At 62.8% G+C, this 20,089-nt stretch overlaps 1 protein-coding gene across 3 annotated transcripts in view; it reads right to left on the minus strand.

Moving 5' to 3' along the window:
• Window positions 1-20,089, minus strand: part of RXRA (retinoid X receptor alpha) — a 114,665-nt gene that overhangs the window by 73,738 nt on the left and 20,838 nt on the right. The window contains exon 1 of one of the 3 annotated variants that reach the window (XM_054658493.2): window positions 19,788-19,804. The exons of 1 other annotated variant lie outside the window; for it this stretch is intronic. The gene's annotated coding sequence lies outside the window, so the exon portion shown is untranslated. Of the gene's footprint in view, window positions 1-16,309; window positions 16,330-19,787; window positions 19,805-20,089 lie in introns of those variants that run through there. One more of the 3 variants, XM_054658492.2, reaches the window with a different exon arrangement.

Raw genomic sequence — 20,089 nt, forward strand, 5'->3', positions numbered from 1 at the left:
ACGTCGTCCCTGCATGTGGGGACGCAGGAGAAACCCAAGGCAAACTCAGTGTCCTTCTCTTCCCACAGAGAGTGGAAGGGTGGGCTCTGGGGAGCAAGGCTGGGTCTCCCCGGACAGGGTCACCACCCTCCCCCGACTGCAGACTCAGTCCCTGCCCAGCGCAGCACCTAGACTGCTCTGAAGATGGAGGGAGATCACAAACGCCGGACCAGGCAGATCCACAAAGGCGGCAGGCAGGGGAGTGGCTGGTGGGGTCAGGCGGGGCACTGCAGCAGCTCCAGCGGGCACGGGGCTTCTTTTGGGGGGTTGGTGGAAATGCTTCGAAATTCTAAAGCTGGCTGTGGTGGTGGCTGTGCAAGTGTGTGGATGAAAACCCACTGAAATGCACACCTTAAAAAGATGACTGTTACAGGAGGTGACCCGTATCTCAACCAATTAACCAATCGGATAATAAGCCTGGTGCTGGGCAAAGGCTGAGAGTGGCACGGAGGGCAGGGGTGGGGATGTGCAGGCCCGGGAACCACCAGCCCCTTCTCCCAGCAGGAGCCTGAGGGACATCTCCGACTCAGCCTGCCTGGCGCCTTTCCACCACGTTCCGACTGGGATGTGTCCCCGACTCCTGTGTCTTTGCTCACACTAATCCTTGTCCCCAGGCATCTGTGGACCTTAGGGTGGCCTACGTGAAACATGGGGGGTGCCAGGCTTCCTTTTCCGTGGAGAGTCTATGGCTTTTCTGACCAACACTGTCCCCGGGGTTCAGCTTCTGAGGCAGGAAGATCAGGCTGGCGGGAGCTGATTTCTCCAGCCCCACCCAGCTCCTCATGAGGAGGCCAAAGCCCACTAGTGGAGGGGCCCTTCCTCCCTGCCCCAGCCCTGGCTGGGCCCTGTGGTGCTGTCCCCAGGCCAGCACCCAGGGGACCTGGAGGCCCATGGCACGGGGTGGCTGCTGGGGAGGGGGACTCCCGCCAGGAGCTCGCCGTGGCCAGGCCACTCTGCCACCGACACCGCTGTGTAATGAGTTGCAGATGCGCTGGTGTAAGAGACCAGAGCAGCCCCGCCCTGCAGAGGAAGCTGGGAACCGTCTGAGATCACGTGCAATTCTGGAGCCTGTGCCAAGGCCTGCTGGACCTGCTGGCAGGGCAGGCATGGGGGGGGGGTGGGCAGAGGGAGAGGCTGTGGCACTCCTCCTGGGCACACATGGGAGACCACCCAGCGGGCACCTGTGCTGAAGACACCCTCCCTGGCCCCACACACAGCCCAGAACATGCCACACGGAGCCACCAGAGGCTCTGCCGCCTCCCACTGGGGCCCTGGTGCCTCTGAGCCTTGGCTTCTCATCTGTACCCAGGGACAGCACCGCTCCCAGGTTGTTACTGAGGCACGAGAGATGCTGAAGATGCCAAGCCCCACCTCCCAAAAAGGGAGGGGTGGAGGCAGGGGTGGAGGCAGCCGCCAGATGATCCCCGCGGCTCCTGCAAAGACAGGCTGCTCCTAGGGGTCGCTTAGCGGACGCCTGACTGGAGGCAGCCACAACTGTGCTGAGCGTCTGTGTGCACCTCCCCCATGGCCAATCCCAGCCCAGGAACCCTCCCCAAGACAGGCCTGAGCCTAGCAGTAGGAATGGTGGCATGGGCAAGCCACCAGAGGGTAATGGGAGGGTCCTTCTGGGCTGGCCCTCCCTTCCCCTGGGGCACCTCACCCACCGACAGCTGGCCCCACCGAGACCCACGGAGACTCTGCCGGGCCCCTCAGGGCTACATCTGGCCTAGAGTTAACAGCCACCAAGAACAGACCTCAAACTCATCCCCACTGTCCCCGCCCAGTCCCAGGCCTGCTGAGGGACAGCCCAGGACCCCAGAAAAGCCACAGAAGCCACTGGACAAGCAGATCACCCCCTACCACCCAGGCCCCAGTGCAGCCCCAGCCTGGTCCAACAGCCATGGCCACAGCCAGAGAGAGGAGGCAGGGGCAGCGGCCTGGTCCACCCCATGAGCAAACCCACACATCAGCCAAGAACACCGGGTCTCACACCAGGACACACCACCAGCGTTACCCGCCAAATCCCACCTGGGCCAGGCAACGTGGACCCCGCTCCCTGAGCTCACCAGAGACCCAAGGCCGCCTGGTCACTCACCCAGGGACGCGCTGCCCCACCACGAGGGGCGAGGGCTTTCAGCTCGAGCGCCTGCAGGCTGGGGCTGTGATCCTCAACCTCCATCTCCTCATCCGTAAGACAGGGGCCCTCAAGAGAACTCCGGGAGATGGCCCACGAGGGGCTTTCCCGGGCCCAGCGTGCCATCAGCCCTCCAGCAACAGCCGCCTCTGTGGTGGCCCCGGAGCCATTGGCTCACCCCACCCCCTCCTGCCAGCACCAGACCCCACCTTGGGAAACGCTCTCCCCAGAAGCTGTGGGCCTGCCCCGTCCCCCAGCTGGGCAACCAGGACAGGGCACACCCCTCTCTAGCATCAGCCTCCTCATAAGTAAGAGGGCAGGTAAGCAGAAGGGGAGGGACCCACATGAGGCCTCATCTATGTAACATTCAAAGCCAGGGCCACGAGCTAGGGGCCAAGAGGCCAGCCCCAGCCTGGGATGCCAAAGTCCACGCTCCTGGCTCCTCTCCCCCAGCCACCAACACTAGGGACCCAGCTGAGTCCCAGGCAGCCCTAACGTCAGCAGGGGCAGGCTGGGCAAAGCATGGACCCCCAAGGGGTCTCCAATCTCCCAGAACACCCCAGAGTTACCGCCCCAGCCTTGCCCGGAAGAGCCCAGCTTAGGGCGTGTGGGGAGCTGGGAGCCACAGAGCACCCAGGGCTGCTCTGCCGTATCCACACCCCTGGCAGGAAGTGGCCCAGAGGGTCTGCAGGGGCCAAGGCCAGAAGGGCAGGTGAGGCCCCACCAGAACCATGCCCCGGCCTGTCTGGGCCTCAGTTTCCCACAGATGCAAGCTGCCCTCTGGTGGCTGCTGGGAGCATCCAAACACAGAGCCCATGACAGCCGGACCCCTACACAAAGGCTGCTGTTGACATTGTTCCCAAAGACACCGACCCTAGGCCCTTCCTGGAGTCGGCATCTGAGGGTCAGCTGCCCATCAATGCTGGGGTGGAGGCCATTTAATATGCCAGGGCTTGGAGCCCCCTGAAGCCACCAGTGCCCTGGTGCCCACGCAGTGGGCATTTGCCAGACCTCCCTCCCACCCCAGCACAAGCTCCCACCGCACGGCTTTTGCACCTTATCCCTGATGCCTGGACCTTACACATGACGCTGTGGACCTCACCCCACTGAGTGGGAAGTGTCTTCAGGCGGCTGGAGATTTGGGGTGAAAAGAAATGGGCAACATCACGGTTGTGGAGGAGTCTGGAAACATGGGCTGAAGGAGGGGCAGCTGGGAGAGGAGAAACCCGGTGCAGACCCAGTATGCCCACCACGAGGCTCTTGGCACAACCCTTTCTCTTCTTTTTTCTGGCTGTATAGTTTTTAGGGGAGGCTTTTCCCCAAAAAATGCCAAACCCGGGGGAGATGGTGACATGTCTGGAGCTGAGGTCAGGATGAGGAGACCCACGTCACGCCTCCGGCCCCGGGATCCCCATGCTCAGGTCACACCTCCGGCCCTGGGGTCCCCATGCTCAGGGCGGCCTGGGCCTCCCACAAGGCTGTCCCAAGGACTGGGAGACGCACTGGCCAGCACAGGCAGTGCTCAGGCAGACAGCAGCCGAACCGTGCCAGCCACACCCGGTGCCGCACAGGTGCGGCACAGTGCCCGTCCTGCCCAAAGCTGCCGTTGCCAACCCTGCTCACCTGCACCCCTTGGGGCCTCCCTGGAGGGCAGTGTAGGCCCATCCCAGAAACAGGACAGAAGCAAACTGCCCCACAGACACACTGCCCTGCAGAGGAGGGGCACGGTACCCAGCAGCCTGGGCTCGTGGTGCCACACCAGGCCCATGAGGGCTGGGCTTTAGATGAGAAACCAGAGAGGTATGAAATTAGCTGACTCCCTAAACGGATGCCTTCCCACCTCCCGCTGCTCAGGAAAATGGGGTGGGTGGACAGGGCCCACTGCCAGGCTCCCTGAGTGAGGGGGGACACCTCTGAGGCCCGACGGCCCTGCCACATGCTGGACTGGGAGAGGACAGAGCAACGAGGCCCCCACCCCCTCGCCCGTGGCCATGACTTGGGTTACCTCCATCACTAATGACGACTCCCAAAAGGTCCCCATGGGGAGAACGTGGCATCCAACAGGCACAGGGCACATGGCACAGGGAGAACATGGCACCCAACAGCCCCCGGGCAAAGTGAACTTACTGAACTTGGTGCCCTAGGCTCACTTCCTAGCTTCTGTCTGGGAGAAGGGGCAAGAGAAAGGGGTCCTGTTTTGCAACCGTCCACACTCTCCCCAAATTAACAAGAGCAAGGATTTGCCCAAACCCAGAGCTCAGGTCTCCAAATGGAGCCGAGGTGGCTGCTGACAGCGGGCACATCAGGCTGGGGACAACGCTGTGGGAGTGAGGCTGGTGCAGACCCGGGCATGGGGGCACACACAGGCAGGATCCCCGTCCAAGTGGGCCCCCTCCTCTAAGCGCCACCAGCCAAGTGTTCACTCCAGCTGGGAGCTGACCGGGACCACATGAGGGGCCGACAGAAAGTGGGGCGGGCAGAGCTGGGTACACTCGTGGGGGCCTTGCTGGGCCTCACCAGCTAAGACGGCAGTGTGTGTCTGTAGGTGTGAAGGAATCCACGACTTAACCGTCAGCCCCGTGCCCAGCCCATGCCCAGCTCCCAGGAGGAGGCTCTGCTCCCTGGAACACCATCATTTATTCACTCCATGAAACCCATGAAGGCCTGTGCCATGCCAGCACCATGCTGTGACCACGAGGCAGACTCGGCTCCTGTCCCCTTGAAGCTCACGGTCTGGCAGGGGCTGGGGAAGCCAAACCTTGGACAAGCCGCTGGAAACACAGTTTGTGGCATGAACGGAGAAACGCGGGCTGCAGAGTGTCTGCAGGGGCACCCAGCCAGGCGGGCCTAAGAGATGCCCCTGCCACCCCAGGGAGAGATGGGACTTGGGGGATGAGCAAGAGTCTTCGAAGGAGGGGTGACCAGGCAGGGAGGGGGTTCAGGGTCAAGGCTCGGTGGGAGCTACCCCAGGGGCACAGGGGAGCCACTGAGGGCTCTAGGCAGAGGCTGCCATGAGCAGCGGCCATGCCCTGGGCCCTGGACAAGTGCCGCTCACTCCTCTGAGCCCATCCCCTCCCAACCCGCACAGAAGGCCCAGGGCGGGCAGAGCCAGCAGGCAGTCCAGGGAGAGCATAGAGGCACAGAGGGCAGTGCCAAGCCAGGGGGCAGCTCCAGGCTGGGAGACAGATTGGGGCTCCTCCCACCAATGGCAGCCCTGCCAAGCCCAGCAGGAGGGGAGGACCGGAGCCCGGCGGCATCAGAAACCCAGCGCAGCCGGAGCTATGTGCACACCCTGGCCCCCAGGGCATGAACACACTGCTGTCCCCATTCTACAGATGGGGACCCTGAGGACCAGCACTGAAACCCCTATCTGGGTCAGACCAGAAGGAGACCCACCGTGCTCAGGCCCTGAGCCCCTGTTCCGGAACATTCTGCCTCCCCCAGTCACACAGGCAGGTGGCAGGCAGTCCTGGAAGCCACAGGCCTGCTCCCAAACACGGAAGCTCAGAGTCCCTCCGATGTTAATCAGAGCCATTAGGTGCTTGTTCGGCAATTAGGAGACACAAATTACAGTATGAAAAAGCTCATTACCAGCAAATGACGGGCGACGGCCACTGACGGTGTGGAAGGCCCTGATGAATCACGCACGTTGGAGGCATTTAGTCTCAGGAGACGCAACACCTCAGTGCCCATGGCCTCATCTGTCACCCGCACCTTCCCACTACCACCATCCCTGTCCCAGCCACCCAGCCAGGAGACAAAGAGAAATGACAGGGTCGGCACCAGGTAGGCAAGGCAGACCCTTGGAAGGGGCCTCCCCACAGAAGATGCCCAGGGGCCGGGCACACAGCAGGCCCTCAGTACAGAACGGCTTGGGGGCTCAGGGGAGGGCCTGGGAGGAGGCAGGGCAGGCAGGGCTGTGCTTCCTGGGAGGCCTCAGTTTACCCCTCAGTGAAATGAGGACATTGAAAAGGGTCTCCAGGTTCCCTCCCAGCTCCGAGACCCAGTGCCCAACCGGAAAAGGTTCCAGAATCAGTTAGCTGAGGGAATTAGCAAAATGATCACGGCATTAATTGGATGAGTCAGATGGCAGGGCACGTGCGCCAGTCCAGTCTGACAGCGAAGGGCCAGCTCCTGCCCATCAGATAAGATGCCTGGCAGGGCCGGGGTGAGGCAGCACTCGCCACATCCGGGCTCCGAGGTGGGCAGCACACCAAAAGCTCTCCAGGCCTCCTGGATTACTGAACCCCAGGCCAGGGGAAAAGACGGGAGTCACCCGGAATTCTGAGGGCCAACGGAACCCTCGCCCTGCATCGGGCTCAGGGCCCCTGCAGGGAGCCCAGGGCTCTAGCATCCCCCCAGCAGGCTTCTCCACTACCCACTTGCAGGCCTCGGGGTCCCCAGCTTCAGCCTGCCTGGAGGCAGTCCCTCAATCCAATGAGTCCCAGGAATTGGAAGGGGGCTCTTTATTCCAGGAGATTCTAGCCAGAACTCCTCTCTCTGTGGTCCCAGGTCCTGGATTCACCCCCAATACACGAAGGCCCTGTGGCCACCATGTCCCCCATGCAATGCCAGGCTGAGCAGCCAAAGGGCGCCACTTTCAAAAGAGCCTCCCGCAGACCAGCGAGCGGCGGGTAACCACGAGCGACCTGCACACAAGTGCGCCGGAAGGGGCGCTGGCACGGCGGGCACTGGCTGCCCACACTGTCTCCTGATACCAGTCCTTCAGAAAGGGAAACTGAGGCTGCAGGCGGCGGGACCAGGGGAAGGATGGGCCTCGCCTGCAGCCACAACAGAGCCAGAGCTCGAACCCAGAACTCCAGGCGTCGGCAAGCCCAGGCCTGGGCACGGCAGGCTCCCGTGACCAGCAGGGTGGAAATGGAGAAGGAACCGGCGCTTCCTGCTCGCTCTGCCCTGCCGCCCGACAGGCCAGTCCGCAGCCTGTCACCGGCTCAGGCAGTGCAGCCTCCAGGGAAGGCAGACACCCAGCCCAGTGCCCCCCACCGAGGCTACTGAGGACAGGTGGCAGCTTCCAGGCCCTGCCCAGGGATCCTGGCCCACCCCGGGCAGGACAGAGCAATCGCGGGGGCCTTAGGTAAAGCGCTGGGGCCCCTCAGCGGCCTCGAAAGCATGGTGGCATCTGTGCCGGGTGGGCCCACTGGGCACGCCACACCTCCACCCTCCGGTTACCGCTCCATTCCCCGCCCGGTCCTACACACCCCTAGCCCAGGGACCCCCGCGGCTCCAGAAGCTTCCCTGTTCCTAGGTGGGGCAAGGAAAGGCCTCTGCTGCCAGGGCCCCATCCCCTCATAGGCCAGGCCCACCCAGAGCCACCAGGCTGCCCAGCATGGCAGGACAATCTTGGGAGCAAAGCCCCTGGGGGAAACGGGCTGGGACCAGGGCCCAGAGCCTACCCAGGACCTTCCAGGACAGACAGGCCACATCCTTGCTGGGAGGGGCAGGGCTGCGTGTCACCTCCCCACCCCGCCAGGGCCACACGTGGCTCCAGGGCCACGCTTCCCCTGCCCTCAGCCTGTGTGTGCTATTTATCCAGCAGAGGGAGGGAGAGAGGGAAAACAATGCAGGTGGCTGATCCACAGGGGGTAGGTCACACCCCTCCCCGGAGGTCAAGGTAGCCCCTTCCAGCCCTCCCCAGGCGGGCACCCTCACCCTCCAAGCAGGCAAAGCCACAGTGCCCCAGGAATAATGCGATGACTTATGGAATTGATGTTCACACCGAGGTGAGGGCGCACCCGGTGGAGAGGATGAGGAAGGGTGGGAGGCAGGAGGCAGAATGGAACCTGGGAAGGGAGGGGAGGTGGGCTGGGGCACACCTGCAGCCATTAATTAGCTCGTTATTGCCAGATAATTATCTCCGGGGCCTCCAAAGCTTTCGAAGCCCGCTTCAGAGCCGCCGGCAGCAGCAGCACACCCATCTCACAGCCAACGCCTGAGGACCCCAAAGGCAGGTGGCCCTGGCTCTGCCTCAGTTTCCCCAGCTATTCAGTGGAGTGAGTGTTCTTTATATCTCACTCTCCGTGCCCTCAGATGTGAGCAGGGGACCCCGAAAGCAGGAAGAACACCTCTGCCTTCCTCAATTTTATAGACAGCAGGTCTGGAAGCTTCCTCCGCCCCTGGCTACACCCTGGCCTTCCTCTCGGCCTCTCCCACACGGCAGCCCCCAGCAGCTGTTCCATGAATGCTCCCTGGACCCTGTTGAGCCTTCCAGAACTGGGCATGGGGTAGGAGTGGGCGCAACGCTTAATGAAAATCCCCTGGCACGTGGGGCTCTTGGCCCCAGAGCTCCGCCTGCCCTTCCCCTGAGCCCAGCAGCAGGCCCCGGGGACTCCTGGCCCTCTGCCCACAGCCCTCACCACCCACGTGAGCAAGCAGCACTCACATAGGCCAGGCTCAGACCTGCCAACGTTCCCAAAGCCAGCACACCCCATTGAGACCCCAGCCGGGGCCCAGGCCTGCCCTGGAAACTGCTTGTCCCAGGCAGGGTCCAGGGGCTCTGCCCAGTCCTGCAGACGACCAGGGAGGGGTGGGGAGGGGAGGGCAGGGCCTAGGGCAGTGCTGCTGGGATGGAACAGCATCCAAACAGGAGCCTGGAAAGCAGGTCCCAGACCTCTGGGGAAGTCTCTGGAACAAGACCTTGTCAGTTCCTGGGTGGCACCCACAGGGCCGAGTCCAGACCCTGCACAAGGCCTCTGAGGACTGCACAGGCTCAGCTACTGACCTCCCCATTACAGGCCCCGGAACTCTCCCAGCTCTGGGCCTTTGCATATGCTGTTCCCCATGTGTTCCCTGTTACCTCCCCCAGGAAGCCCTCCCTCCAGCTCCACCCTACCCAGGCTGAGGGAGGCCTGTTGGCCCTGAGCTGTGGCTCCTGCCTGCCTGCCTGCTGCCGGAGGAAAGTGGATGGTGGCGGCCCAACAGGCCTGGTGCCCATCTCCTGGCTCGTGAGCCAGAGCCCTCCAGCAAGGGCCCAAGGACTGTGCAGGCAGAACTCGGTGTTTCCACTCTGTCCTGCACCGGCTCACGCCTGGCTCCGTCCTCGGCAGGTGGCCGGGGCCTGGGCGGCACACCCGGCAGCAGCCCTCTTGGAAGCGGCCCACGGCCTCCCGTGGAGATGGTGCTGCAGGAGCCAGCCCTTGGGCCAGCGAGCAGCTGGGATGTTGGGGAGCACAGTGGGTACACCTCTCATCCCATGTCCCCGTGTTCTGTGGGGGCACCCCAGGCCCCAGGCGGGATGCTGCCCTCCTCCTCCTCCTCCTCCTCTGCTGTGGCTCCTCCCCTTGCCCACAGGGTCCGCTGTAAACTGCCCCCAGGGTCTCACCCTAGGATCAGACAGTGTGAAGGTTGCCAGGGAAAAACCAATAAACAAACTTATGAAGAAACCGTGATTTACACATAATTTTCTAAGAACACGTAATTTCCCGGGTGCTCTGCCCCGAGGGTGGCCAATTCTGCTTACCTCTGGTGCATGTTTGTGTTCTGGAAGGTTCTGGGTAACATATCTGACTGGTTAAGCAGGGCATTCCCTAGCAAAGACCTCGCCTTTCTGCTTGGGACTGCACAAACCACAGCCGAACCCTTGGCCTCGAACCCAGGGCCAAGGCTCTCTGAGGGGCTGACTCAGGTCTGGGGGTCTCCCACCCTCCACCCACGACTCCCCTACTGTGCTCGTGGTGTGGACAGTCCTCGTAGACATACGGACCTCACCAACTCCACGTCCCCCAACCCCCTGCACAGGCGAGAAATCTGAGGCCCACAAAGCGCCTGACTTGACGCGGCTACAGCAGAGGGGCCAAGGCGCGAATCAGCTCTGTGCAATCCCCTGCCCCTGGCCCTGAAAGTCCCCTTTTCCCAGTAACCTGCAGGGAGCCCAGGTGAGGATGCGGGAGGCTGCAGCCCGCTCAGCAGCGAACTCTGGCCAGGTTTCTGCTCCGGGTTCTGGAGAAGGGCCCTCCACCCGGGGCAGGAACCAAACCTGTCCGACCGCCCTAGACGCCTCAGTGCCTGGGCAACTATCTGCTCCATCGAATTTCTCAACCCACTCAGAGCAGGCAATTGCAACAGGCTGCGGAGACACAGATAAGGAGATTCAGGGTGTGGGCTGGGTGGGTTTGGGGGTGGATTTTTTTCTTTTGTTCTGCTTCTGCCCTGGCTATGCCTTCACGCCTCCCCGGCTCTGCCTGGGGGCCTCTGAGCTTCCTGGGGGTGCCCAGCACCGGGCATGGGCATAGGCCTTGGGCCACCTCCAGGGCTGCTGAGGCTGGGAGAAAGGCAGGGTGCGGAGGTGTCGGGAGACACTTTCTACCAGGGCCATCGAGGGTGGTGGCTGAGCAGGGCCTCAGGCAGGGTGAGGCTGGGGCGGGGCAGGGGCCCCCACCTGGGAAAACCACCCTTTCCCAACACTTTGAGGCACAGGTGCCACCAGAGAAGCTTGTCACCTTCCCCTCCATAGCAGGACAATGGTGAGAACACTCGTCCTCCCCTGCAGGCAGCCAAGGATGGCTAATCCAAGAGCCGCTGAGCAGGACGGCCACCGCAGTGCTAGCATACAGTAGGTGCTCAGTGCACCGGGCCATCTCTTGGTGATAAGACACACTTTTGGGCAAGGCACGGACCTTCTCCAGCCACGGACCTTCCCCAGCCTCCTGTGTCAGCAGGAAGGGCCTCCATCCCGCAGACCGTGCTGCTCTATATACCCCGAAAGCCCTGGTGGGCATTGCAGGAGCACAGGCAGCAACTCCTGGCTCCCCGGCCCGGCCAGCATGCAATCCCCAGCCCAAGGCCATCCCAGGTGTGTTCCCGGTGGGAGCTAAACAATGGCTCCCCCTTACCAAAATCCAAGGTAGAAACTCTTCCCCGCTTTTTACCGATGAGGAGAGCAAGGCTGAGGTTGATGAGGTGACCTACCCAAGGCCCCAGAGCTCCCCCAGGGAGAGTCACCTACGAGAGCCTGACACAGTTCCCCTCCCTTGCAGGGCTGGGGCAAGGAAGCCAGGTGAGGGTGAGGCAGCTTCCCCAAAGGCCCCACCCTGCTCCACCTGGCAGGGGCAGGAGGGAAGGACATGCCAGCAGAGACCATGCTTTTCCAGGTCACCAGGGAAAGGAGGCCTGGCCTGAGACAGGCCCGAGCCAGATCCCACAGTGAGGGCGTCGTGGAAGCACCTCCCTGCCACTACTCTTGGCAGTCTGGGCCCAGCGGCCATCCTGAGGGCAGGGAGCTGCCCCCCACCCCCTCAGCTGCCCTCCCCCAGGGCTTGTCTGACACCTGGGCGCAGACCCTGACCGCCTCAAAGCCTCTGACCCGCTGAGAGGGTACCTGCGGAGCTTTCCGAAAAATGCAGACTCCAGGGCAGGGTGAGCCCAGGGCCCTGGGAGGAATTCTCCTGCACAGCTGCAGGTTGCACAACGGGCCAGGTCCCTACCTGCCTCCAACGTGTGGCAAGGCTGCGTTCCAAGCTGAACACTCCAGAGGAGCAGGCCCAGGACCTCCCCCACCCAGCGGGGGTGCACACAGCTCCCCGGCCTCTGGGTCCTCAGCCTGGCTGCAGAGGGCAGCTTTGAAAACCTGTCTGTGGACAGTGGTGCCCCTCCCTGCCGGACTCTACTGCCCCACCCCTCCACTGTAATTCTGGGCCACTGCCTCTCCCTCCCAACCCACCCTGAGAAGTGAAGCCCAGGCAAGGAAAATTTAACCAAAAATAACAACTAGCAGTTCCTGGCGCTGACTGAGCTGCAGGTGAGCTCTGTTGGCTTCATCTCTGTTCACCCTCCCAGCTTTTCGGAGACCAGCATATCAGGAAACTGAAGCTGGGAAGGAGTCGGGGGATCTGTCCAAGGGTCAGGCTGCTTTTTACTGTTTGCTATTCAGTTAACAGTGCCTGGCCCGGCCGGGGAGCTCAAAGAGACGCAGAGATGCCCATGCCGGGCCCAGGCACACTAGGCACTGCTCATACACCTGGCACCCACAGCACAGCTTCTGACAACTGGGCCTGCATTTCCCACAGGTGAGGACAAACGCCAGCAGAGATGTGCCGGCAGAGATGGGGTGGCCCAGCCCCAGCCCCACCTTGAACCCCAAAAGCCAACGTGGGCAGAATTGGAGCTGAGCCACCCCATCCCTGCAGGAGATGGGATGTATATGCCTCCTGGGATCATGGTCCTGACCACTTCTAGACCAGAGGCCCTGCTCATGCAGTCTCCCGGAGCCCCTCTGCTCCAGACACCCCAGAACTCCAGGACAGGCTCCCTGACTCCCAACCACGGCTTCCCAGTGGCTTCTCAGCCCCTCCATCCCTAAGCCAGCTCCACTCGCTCTTAGGGGACTGGGAGTGCACAGGCCTATGTGACGGGGAGAGGCAAATCCAGGACGAGGACAATTGCAGCCTGGGGAGCCTGGAGGGCCCAAGACAGCGGAGGCAGGTTTGGCCCAGATCTGAGACTTCGAGCAACAACATGGCCTCTGAACATTTCAGTCTCACAGCGAAGGCCAGTGCACAGCACAGCTGCAGGAGGAACCCTGGGAATGCCCGGCCCAGGCCATCTCCACCAGCAGGGCTCACCCTGGGGCACAACAGAATCACCAGGGAGCCCTGGTGCCCAGGCACCATCCCCACGGCTGCCGATCTGATGGGTCTGGGGTGTGGCCTGGGTACCAGGAATCTTAAAAGCTCCTCATCTTCAAAAGTGCCTGATGGGCAGCCCAGGTGAGACCCACTAAGCCACGGCAGTGTGAGGCTGGCTCCAACCCGGGTGAGTTCATCCGTTCCACCACCACACACGCACCGACCACCTCCTCATGCCAACACTGTCCAAGGAGGGGGACCCAGAAGAGCCAGCAGTATGGGCAGAAAATTCTGCAGAAGTCACAGTGAAAACACACGCAGCTGCGGTACTAAGCTCCCGGTAGAAGGGTGACATTAGATTAGCCGCAGAGACCGCAGGGCCAGGATGGGAGCACTCGGCACGCAGAAGTGCCCCACAGCCCTCCTTGCAGACATCACCAATCCACCAACCCACCTTCCCTGCTGGTGCCTGCTGGGCCCCAGGCACCCCATCCCATCCGTCAGAAGAGACACAAAGGCTGGAATGCACCTCTAGGCTTTCCCAGGCATGGACCTAAGTGTTATTTTATGGTGGCAACAGTGAAGTCTAGGCTCCGTCTTTGCCTCTGCCCCCTTTCCCCAGGAGCTTGTGTCCCCCTCCATCCCCAGTGAACAGCTACCAGGCACCCTTAGCTCTCATCCACCCACAGTCCCATCCCCACCAGCCTTGGGGACACGTTCCCCAAATGCAGCCAGGCCGTCCGAGCTCACCGCCAGCAGGGCTCGTGGATGAGTACGGCTGCTGGAGTCCCACCAGATTCTCAGCCTGAAGTCAGGTACACACCCCACAGGCACGGCCCCAACGGGACATCCCAGGCCTGGAGGCCAACCAGGCCCATGGGCAGCATGAGGAGACAGCAGTTCCCTCTCCTGCCTGCCAGGGCCTGGCACCCCCACCCCGAGGGCACCTCTGCCCTGCCACCCTGGGGAAAGCGGGAGGAGGCAGAAAAGCTGCCAACGTCTTCCCCACTAGCTGTGGGGAGAAGCGGTGTTGGATGTACAGGGGCTCGTGGACTCGTGGGGCCGTGGAAGCTGCTGGGGCACCACTGGGCAATGAACACGCCTTTGAAAGTAAGCGACGGTTTGCTCAAAGTGAAGGATGCCTGTGGCCGGGCCACATGACGGGACACCAGCTTAATGTGCATACACGTGCGGTGTACATGCATGGGGCCGTGCACACACATGCACACATGTGCACTCACCACCTTCCCAGACCACCTGCCTTCCCACGCTCCAGTATGCTGGCCCAAGGCCTCCTACAACCATGGGCCATCAGAGATCCCACCTCTGCGCACCAGGGATACCCCTGAGAAGGACTCCAGGAAATCCACTGAAGAAAACAAGCCCACCTCCTCCACAGCCGGGAGAGCTCAATTTGCTGTTTGCTCTTGTTTCAAAAGTAAAAGTTGGGATTCTTCCTCAAGCCCCAGAACCTCCCAGTTATGGGCCTGCCCCTCCCAGCCACGCCAGCAGCCCCAGCCCCTCCTCCCCGCTCCAGAAGGGGACCCGGTACCTGGGGTGGCTCATCCCCCCAGCCTGCACCCCCAGAGGCCAGCCCAGAGAGCACAGGTGGTGGGAGGGTGTCAACAAACGTCACAGCCCCCAGCTGGCTTTCCAAGTGGGCACCAGAAGGCAGGGCCAAGTGTCCCCAAGGAGAGAAGAGCAGGCTCAGGACGTACTTCCTCACACCAAGGAAGCAGGAGAGAACTCCCATGTCTCCAGGGCTCCTGATTCCCTGCCAAAGAGAGACCCAAGAGCCCTGGATGTCCCCAAAGGGAGACCGCTCCAACCTCAAGCGAGACCCAACACAGCCCAGACAGGCATGCGAGCTGTCGGCTGTGGAGCCCGCCCCATGCTGGCCCCCACACTGCCCGCCCCAAACAGTCCCAGGCAAGCCCTGACCTCGTTTCCTTGGGGCAGCTGACCCTCTGTGTCAAGCCAGCACGCCGGGAGCTGCAGGGCTCAGCCAGGGTGCATCTTCAGTCCCACCAAAGGAAAGCGGGGCCAGCAGGAGGCTGGGTGGTCCGGACAGACGCCGGTTCCCACACAGTCTGCACACTGCCGGGTGACCACTGCTGCCCACTGCTGGGCAGGGGCGAGGCAGGGAGGGCAGGACAGCCCCACCAGGTCCTGTGCTGCCCACCTGGGGCCTAGAGCAGGGCCCCTGCTCAGAAGCAGGGAGGGATTGTGGCCCCTCCGGCTTCCTCATGCCCCGGACTCATCCAGGGTCCCCGAGGCAGCCCCTTCCCGTACTCACCCTTCAGACACCTGAGGGGATGGCCAGACACCACCTCCCTGCTCCCCTCCCCTCGCCCCCCACGCACCTCCACAGGGTTTTCCAGGCACCCCAGGAGGCGCAGACTCAGTCTGCCCCTTTCCTCATCTCATCAGGCACCATCAAACCCACAGGGGCTCCTGGGCCGCGCTGTCGTCCTCATCCCATGCCCAGAACCCTCCCCTTGCTGCATCCCAGCCCGACTCCGCCTTCGACAGCCTCTGACTCCTGCAGCCTGTGCAGCCTCGCTCCCTCCCCGGGCTGCCCCGAGCCGCCCTCTGGCTCCAGCACCATGACCCATGCAGGCAAACTTGGTAGGACTCTGAACCTCAGCCCCCAGGCCCTTCTGGTCCCAACACACATACGCCACATGCACGCACACGTGCACACAGAACAGAGCACCCATCTGACCCAACACACACTGGCACACCCCACGCCCCGCCAGAGCCCCAGCTGCTGCGTGGCCTCCATAAATCTCTCCGAGGCCCTGCACACCCCCCTCTGATCAACCCAACTCCATGTCATTCACCTCGCGTTCTGATGGTTAAAAACAAGTTCGCAGCAGCGGATTGGTTATTACATCTCGGCCTTAATTAAAGAGGACCGCAGAACGGCATTTTAACCAGCAATGTCATTTTCTAATTGACGCAGCTCCATTATCAAGAAAAATACTCAAACCGGCCTGAAACGGAGCCGGCACCCTCCTCCACCCTCCCGGGGGAGCAGGGAGGTTCAGCTTCAATTTTTAATCTGCTGATGAAATATTCACAGGCCAGGGAAGGGATTGCATTTCCTGAGGTGAAGGATCCCTGCCCTGTTGGGGCTCCCCACATGGGAAGACGCAGAGTTTGGGGTGCTGGGGTCAGGACTGTCTGGAGGAACAGAGCAATGCAGGCGGGGACTGGAGACCAGCCTGCCTCACAAACAGCCTGCCGGGCCCGGGACCACCACTTTGCCCTCCCCTCTGCCCGCTGCTGGCATAGGGCCCCTTTCGAGTGACCTCCCGACTGCCCCTTCTCTGAGGAGGATGCTGCGGCCCACAGGGCCAGGCACTCGCCCAAGGCCTCCTGTGATTTCCCGCCGGGCCTCCAAGCCCCAGACCTGCCACCTCTTCAGACTCTGCGGGCTCCAAGCCTGGCCTGTGCGGGAGAAGGGGGCCCCAACATTCTGATTTCCTAAGCAAAGCATTCAGAGGGCTCAGCCCCCTGCAGCCAGCGCATTGTCACAATGCGGTGTTTGTACCTTGAGGCCACACGCATTTCTCATGAAGTCTGAGGCCGGTGCTCCACGTTATAGGAAAGGACACTTAGGCAGGTGAGGGATGCTTGGCGCCCCCTTGCTGAGGCACAGGGCCTCTTGTGGGTGCTGGACAGGTGGCCTCCACACCATCACATGGCCGAGGTGCTGACGTTGGCCCTGGGTACAGATGAGGACAAGGTGGCAGGGGAGGCACCACCCAGGCCAGGCCGGGCCCCAGGCTCAGCCGCTCAGCCCCTCGAATGCATCTCCTCATGCAGTGGGGACAGGCGGGGAGGAAAGCGGAGCCACTGGCCCAACCCCCACCCCCACCCACCTCGGCAGAAGACATGAAAATGCCCCAGATGGAGCTGCTCCTGGGGGGAGGCTGGCTTCTCCATGGGGAAGGGCAGGGTGGAGCTGGGCCAGGGAGGCCCCACTGGGCAGTGCCTCAGGCTCCCCGTGTGGGTGAGCACAGCACAGGGCACAGCACAGAGGCCCACACAGTCCTCATGTAGCATCGTCTGGGGCCTGCTGTGCCCGAAGGAAGACACTAGCCAGAAACCACAGGCCTCCGAATGGAGCTGACCGCCCACAGGCAGCCCCTGGGGACCCCAGCCACCAGCACGCCACCCAGGTGGCTACTTCACAGCATGTCCAGCTCTGAGCCACCACCCAGGGGGCGAGGACAGCCATGCCCCTTACAGAAAAGGAAACTGAGGCTTGGAGGGGCAAAGGGCCTTCCAAGGCTGCAGCTGGCGAGGCGGGGGCCAGAGAGCGATGCCAGCACTGTGTTCAGGCCACTCCGCGGCCCCAGCCCCACTGGCTCTCTGGGGCCAGTTCCTCCCTCCCCCAGTGGTTTCCATACATCCTGCCCTGGGAGCCTGACACTGACCAGCTGCCCACTCGGCCCCAGACAGGCTGTTTAATCAAAGCATGCGATCGGCATGACATCTCCTGGTATCTCTGGGCAGCTGTACCCCCACCTTCCACCCCCCCCTACACACACACACAGCCATCTGGCGGGTCTGCTCTTCCTGACCATAGGCCAGCAAGTGCTCTGGAAAGAGGCATGAATCAGGGGTCCTGGGCTTGGGGAAGGGGTCCCAGCAGTGCCTGGGGACCTCCAGACACCAGCTGCAGCCAGGAGCTGACCCAAACAGGAGGAGAGGAAGGTGTCACAGGCAGGACGAGATCGTGCAAACTGTCCACCCCACTCCTACCACAGGACAGCCTGCGGCACCCGCCCGCCCACCCGAGCTAGCCCAGCTCTGCCCCTCCTCCAAGCAGCCTTCCTGGGTGGACACCGCCAGGCTGGCCCAGCCCTGGGGAATCCTGTGCACAGCCCTGCGCCTCCAGGGAGACAGGCATTCAGCTTGAACTAAAGTCCCCAAACCTCATGAGACAAGTCAGCAGGCACACAGGTAACCTCGCCTGATGCGGGGTCTCCTGATGTCACCCACTCATGGGGGCCACCTAAGAACCCTGCCCCTGTCTGGCCCATGCTCGCCAAGTTGCTGGGTCCCTGTCCGTGCACACTCCTGCCCGCCACCAGCTTCAGGGCCAAGCCACCCCCGCAGCACCACTGCCAGGTGTGGCAGCTGAAGACCCCAGCCCACCTGAGCCAGCCTCTTCTCTTCCCCCACCCACCAGCCTGTCCCTCTCCTCCCTCCTGCTCCCCGTGGAGAGGCCTTCCCTCCCTGCCACCAAGCTCGGCGAAGCCCTCCACCAGGCCGAGGCGCCCCGGCCCAACAGGCCCACCAATGACACCCGGCTGTCCAGGTGCAGAACAGGGGTCAGCAGGGCTCCCCGTGTGCCCAGCATGAGGAAGTGGGAGCTCGGGGCCAGGCTGGTGCAGGGAGTTGGGGTCTGCAGGCCCAGCCAGACCCTTCTTCTGCAAGACCCTCTGTGCAGGCCCTCATGAGGCACGGCAGTGTTCGGGACCCCTCCTGGCCCTCGGTGAGTTCAGGGACAGCACAGGTCCCCTCCTGGGAAGCAGCGTACCCACCATGCATCACCAGCCTTCTCAGCGGGGACCAGCCCTTCACTGCAAGTGACAGAACTGGGTCTCGGATATGCCAGCCCCTCCCGAGTCTCAAGGCCCAGCTGGCACAACGCCACGGTTGGCACTCAGGTGGTACAGAGCTGGTGTCCAAAGTAAGGTCCTGCCAAGGTCTGGGGGTCGTGGGTGTTTCAAAGCCACACACACCCAAATTCAGCTCTACCTCAGGGACTGCAACCCCAGGCCCGGTTTCACCCACCTCGACGTCCAGCGTCCGGGGGAGGCACATGAAGTCTTCTGACCACCGAATCCTGCATTGTGCCTGAGGCAGCACATGGCGGACACGTGATGCCTTTGACAGCGGATGGATGGGCAGGTGCCATGCAGCCTAGGACCCCGAGGACAGGGCGTACGTAGGCCGGGAAGCACTGGGCAGGAGCCAGCCCTCCATCGCAGTGCCACAGCAGGGTGGCTGTTCAAGCCTGGATGAACTCAGCCAAGACTCAACCCACGTGTCGGCCACCTGCGTCCCCCGGGATCAGATCAACATTCTGCCCGTGACTGGCCTCCATCTGCAGCAGGGGACAAGCAGCCACATGGGCCCTGGGGGACCTCGGGACAAAACTGGGCTACAGGGACCCTCTCAGCCAGCCTGAGCTCAGAGGAGCTGCACCTGGCTCTCGCTGCCCTGCATCCTGAAGACCATCGCACCACGATGCCCACTGCACCAGCAAATGCTGCTCTGTCCTCCCTCTCAAAACCCTGGCTGGTCCTGCCGCCAAAATGTTCCAAGCTCCAACCACAGACCCTGGGGTTTCACCTCCTGGGAGGCTTCCAGGTCTCCCCCAGAGCTCTGGCATTCAATGCACACTGCTCTTGTAACCTGCCAGGGGTCCTGCATGACCTCAATCGCAACTGCCGCGCCTGGCACCCTCGACTCCCCTTGGTGCCTCATGTCCCTAGAAACAGCACCACTGTGCAGGCCCAAACCACATGGTCACCCCAAGCCCCCGCTCCCGGCCTGTTGGCCACGGCTGTAACTGCAACCAGACCCACCGGCTCCTCCATCCCCACAGCCATGGCCATGACCGCCTCTGCTTCCGCCTCCTAAGTGGCCACGGACTCCCCTCCTGCCCCTGGGGTCCGTCCTCACCGGCAGCCAGGACCCTCACTCAGCACTCACGGCCTCTGAAGGATGCTCACCACTGTCAGGACAGGCCCAGCACCTCTGGCCATGTCCTGCCTGGCTCTGTCACCCACCAGCCCCCTCCTGGCCACCAGACCTCAATGTCCAGCTCTGAACTGACGGCCCCAGCCCCTGCCAGTGAGCCCCACCCTGGGGCCTCTGCACACACCGTTCCCCTGGCCTGAGACGTCCTCCTCCACCTCCCCACCGGCTGCTCCTTCCCACGCACAAGCCCACCCACAGCATCCCCCTGGAGGGCTTTCCCTAACCACGCTGGCCAGTGACCCTCTGCATACCTGGAACCTGCCCATCAACGCAGGCCCCTGGCCGTCCTCCCCCAGCCCTGTGCTCCTCCGGACAGGGGTGTGGGGTCACAGCAGGGGCTGGCTCTGACTGACCAGGCCCCCCTCCTGCTCGGCAGAAGCCCGGACACTGCGGCCCCCATCAGGGTGGACGGCACGGTGTCTGCCTCCCAGGCAGACAGGGGAGCCGGGCTGCACTCAGGGCGCAGAGACAAAGGCAGGCTGACCACGAGCACCCGCAATTCATCTCGGTCAACACCGCGGCAGGGCGCGTCATCCGCCCAGCAATTTACATT

This window comes from Pan troglodytes, chromosome 11 (genome assembly GCF_028858775.2).
Source record: "Pan troglodytes isolate AG18354 chromosome 11, NHGRI_mPanTro3-v2.0_pri, whole genome shotgun sequence".
Classification (NCBI taxonomy): domain Eukaryota; kingdom Metazoa; phylum Chordata; class Mammalia; order Primates; family Hominidae; genus Pan; species Pan troglodytes.